Genomic DNA, 4,534 nt, shown 5'->3' on the forward strand with positions numbered 1-4,534 from the left:
TGAAGTGATATCTCCTTGTTATCTTTATTTTGTATTTCTCTGAAAATCAATGACTCGGAACATTTTTTTCATATGTCTGTTGACCTTTTGGATCTCTTCTTTCATGAATATTCTGTTTGTATTCTGTCCCTGTTTTTTTGGATGGGGTCATTTTGGTTGTTGTTGCTGAATTTGGTGAGCTTTTTGTTTATTTTGGTTGTTGACTTTTTGTCTGATGTAGCATATAAAGACCTTCTCCCGTTCTGTAAAGAGTCTCTGTTTTTGTGGTGGTTTCTTTTGCTGTGCAGAAGCTTTTCAATTTGATGTACTCTCATTGGTTTATTTTTGATTCCTGTGAGCATTTTGATTCATTATTACTCAATAATGTGAGTGTCATAAGGGTAAATGTTGTCTTATCTTGCCACAAGAGATTGATTGTTGATGTTCATCAATTCTTTCATTCATTTATTCAGAAATATTTTTGTGCCCCTGTTGTTTGATAGGCATGCCCTACATGTAGAGGAAAAGTATGAAGCCATTATATTTTGATAGGACTATTTTTACTTTTTTTTAAAAGTATTCATTTTATTTATTTAGGATAGAGACAGAGAAATTGAGAAACAGAAGGATAAAGAGAATGAGATGGACATTTGCAGCACTGCTTCCCTGCTTGTGAATCTTGTCCCCTGCAGGTGGGGGGTCATTGAGCTTGGTAACTTGCTCAGCCTAGTATACCTCCACCCAGCCGGTCCCCAGTTCTCACTCGTAGAGTTTCTGACCCCTGCTTCCCTGCCCCACTACTAGCGATTGGCCTCGTGCAAGTCCTCTGAGCTCTAGTCTGGGTGCGGCAATAGTTTCCTATCATCTAAATGATCACTTGCTTTCCTGTATCATGATATTTCTTTTTTTTTTTTTTTAATTTTTTATTTAAGAAAGGATTAATGAACAAAAGCATAAGGTAGGAGGGGTACAACTCCACACAATTCCCACCACCCAATCCTCATAACCCACCCCCTCCCATGGTAGCTTTCCCATTCTCTATCCCTCTGGGAGCATGGACCCAGGGTAGTTGAGGGTTGCAGAAGGTAGAAGGTCTGGCTTCTGTAATTGCTTCCCCGCTGAACATGGGCGTTGACTGGTCGGTCCATACCCCCAGTCTGCCTCTCTCTTTCCCTAGTAGGGTGTGTCTCTGGGGAAGCTGAGCTCCAGGACACATTGGTGGGGTCTTCAATCCAGGGAAGCCTAGCCAGCATCCTGGTGGCATCTGGAACCTGGTGATTGAAAAGAGAGTTAACATATGAAGCCAAACAATTTGTTGAGCAATCATGGATTCCAAGCTTGGAATAGTGGAGAGGAAGTGTTAGGGAGGTACTCACTGCAAACTCTAGTGTACTTCTGCTTTCAGGTATATATTTTGCAGTAGTTTATGGATACGTGTGAACATAAGCTCTCTCTCACAGAAACTGGTGTATATCTAGGTTATGGGATTTTGTTAGAAAGTGAACTACCTGAGATGAAATTAGAGTGTACTATAAAAGGAAAGGTCTCACCCGAGTAATGAAGCTGAAGGGTTGTCATTCCACACGTGAAGTCTCTGGATACAGTCTGAGGTGAAGCATGTTGAGATGGCAATCGTTGCTTTGGTTAGGTTGTGATCGGCGGATGCAATATTATTTGGTTTGGATTGGGAGATGCATACGGGAAAGTGGGCCCTATCCAAGGGTGCCAGGACTGGGGGAAGTAGGGGCTCTATAGTGAAGATGTGAGGTTCCTGCTGTCTTAGGGTTCAAAAAGACAATCAATAGTTAATATTATTATCACATTATTTGTTAATTGGGTTAACTTTGAAAAGTCCCTTTGTTATAGTTTGCTGGACAGTACCCAGTATCTTGTATATAGCTGTGCTATTGGAAGCTTCTAATCTACTTGGTCTAGGCTTTTGAGAGAGTCCGCATATCAAATACGTAGCCTATATATTAAAAAGATTCAGTTTGTCTTTTGAGAAACTTTGAGACATACAATTGATTTCCCCCTCTCATATTAATTAACTACTGATTTATATGTCTACATTTTGCTAGGAGTGTACATAAACACCATTCCCACCACCAAAGGGATATTTCTTTCATCATGAGCCTTGACTATGTGAAATAATGAGATTTCTTACTCCTTTCTCCAGAAATGACCCGTCTTGTGATAACTACAGCACTGACATCTTACACTGTAACTGGGTGATCAAAAGACTTGTAAGCAAGGCAATGAGTACTACGTCTCCCATGTCAAACTGTAGTGGGGGTCCACATATGGTTGCGTGACCCATGTTTCTCTGCCTGGTAGGAAAGCCTGGATTTCCTGGCCTGGTGAAGAAATGGAAGCTCTAGAGAGGGGAATTTAGAGACCTTATTCATTTCCTCAGATCCTATGGGTCATGTCCAAAACTCCCCACTCATATCCTTGACGCCCTCTTTCTTTATGATACCATGACATTTCTCATTTTCTTCACTGTCTTCTGATTTGAATTACATACAATTTATCTGCTCAGGGTTAGTTCCTGGAATGCAGGGACTGCGTCTTGTCAAGAGCAAGGTAGGAAGCCTTGCATCTGTAGGAACACTTGCTTTGTGGGGCTGTGAATGAGGTGAGCCCAATAACCTGCGTCAAGTCAATGGACGAGTGGTCTTTTATGAACCACAAAAGAAATAAAGGATCTCATTCTGAACTTGATCTTCTGTTGGTTCTTCTGAGATCATTAACCTGAACTACCCAGGGACTTTGATGCTTGTATTTGCCCTGTTCTAATTTGAATTCCCTTTAATTAGATTAAATTTCTCATTGAGATTATTTGAGTAGATTTCCTCTCATTCCATTTTCTCCTGTAGCCAAGCCTTAAATACTTAGAGCATATTAGTCAGGGTAGATGCTGTGACATAGTGACAGCCTGCTTCTAGATCATGACAATTTAAGATAAACAAATCACACACACTGTATATCTATCAAGTACTCATGTCTTGTTGTTTCCACTGCATTATCCTGGATAACAAAATAACTACTAATTAGAATATGGGAAGGAATCATATATATAGAAAAAAAAAAAAGAAGTCCATTAGGTTTTGCACTAGGAATTGTTGTAGCCTGGACAAGACAAAATTACTTCTGCTCACATGTGTTGGTAAAAGTCATTCTTGTGACTTGTTACAACGTGAAATGCATTCCCTCAAAAGTAATGCTGAAATCTCCATTTCTGAAATCTATGCATGTGATCTGCCTTGGAAATGAGGTCTTTGCAGATGTGATCAGGTTAAGATGAGGTCATATGCGGTCAGAGTGCATACTCTCATATGAAAGGTGTTTTATTTATATATATTTATTTATATGAAGGTTGAACAAGCACAAGCACATGACAGGGCAGGCACAGACTGCAGCTCTGCAGCTGCAGGCCAAAGAATGCCAAAGATTCCTTGCATTCCAGTACCACTCAAAGACATTCCAATGTCACCCAAATTATCATGTTAGGAAGAGGCAAGAGAAGATTCACCCACAAAGCTTTCAGAGGAAGCAGAGTCTACAGACACCTTACTGTTGGATTCTTAGAAACTGTGGAAGTGAATTTCTCCTGTGTTAAGCACTTTGACTTGTGACCCTCTGCTACACTAGTGTTAAAATGCGTGCCCTTAATCCACTACAAGGAGCTCAGAAGTCCATTCTTCCCATGCGCCAAAAACAGAGGACTGTTTATCAAAAAGGAATATCATTAAATAAGATCAATATTACTGGAGATTTTACGAGTTTCATTACAACATGTGACAAAATCTTGTTAAGGTCGCTACCTAAGATTTCTCTTCAGTGTTTTCCCCTCCCCCAGGAATGACATTTTCCTTCCTTTTACAGCCTGAGAATAAATCTCTTTTATTTTTCTTGCAATTCAACTTTCAGCTCCTTTAGCAAAAGAAAGCATAGCAATGAGGCACCATCACCCCCTGGGTTCCTGTGTTTAGAAACCTCTCCTGTTAGAGATTCTCAGGGTGATCTGAGGCCACAAGTTGCTTTGGATAGTTCCACAGTTATTCCTGGAGCATGAGGTCTAAATACCCACACATGTTCCAAGCCCATTTCTATTTCAGATGAACTGGAAGTGTTGGGGCTGCTCTGTGCATGAATCAAGGCTAATGTAGCGGATCCTGTGTCCGCCATGTGCTCCCTCCACCTTGCACTTTTTGGGTACATGTTCCCAGTATGACATGGTTATTAGATTACTTCTACTTCAAATTTTTGGTTTAGTGCCTTTCCCCAAAGTTATAAGCATCACTTAATAAGTTTGTTATTAGCTGTGGGCAATCTATCTTGAAACAGATATGCATGAAATCATGTAGAACAAACCTTTACTTTTATTTTATTCACAGTAGGTATAAGAGTACTACTTGTCTTCTTCTTGATATGCTAATCTTTTTTTTTATTGGGGGATTACTGTTTTATAGTTGACAGTAAACACAACAGTTTGTACACGCATAACATTTCCCAGTTTTCTACTTAACAATACAACCCCCACTAGGTCCTCTAC

General features: G+C 40.1%; 1 long non-coding RNA gene across 1 annotated transcript; it reads left to right on the forward strand.

Moving 5' to 3' along the window:
• The first annotated feature begins 571 nt into the window (after positions 1-571).
• LOC132542086 (uncharacterized) lies at positions 572-2,642 on the forward strand. Its single transcript, XR_009553233.1, has 3 exons — positions 572-671; positions 2,156-2,238; positions 2,314-2,642. It is a non-coding gene; the product is annotated as an uncharacterized LOC132542086 (long non-coding RNA).
• Positions 2,643-4,534: the final 1,892 nt, after the last annotated feature.

This window comes from Erinaceus europaeus, chromosome 1 (genome assembly GCF_950295315.1).
Source record: "Erinaceus europaeus chromosome 1, mEriEur2.1, whole genome shotgun sequence".
In the NCBI taxonomy this organism is placed as follows: Eukaryota; Metazoa; Chordata; class Mammalia; order Eulipotyphla; family Erinaceidae; genus Erinaceus; species Erinaceus europaeus.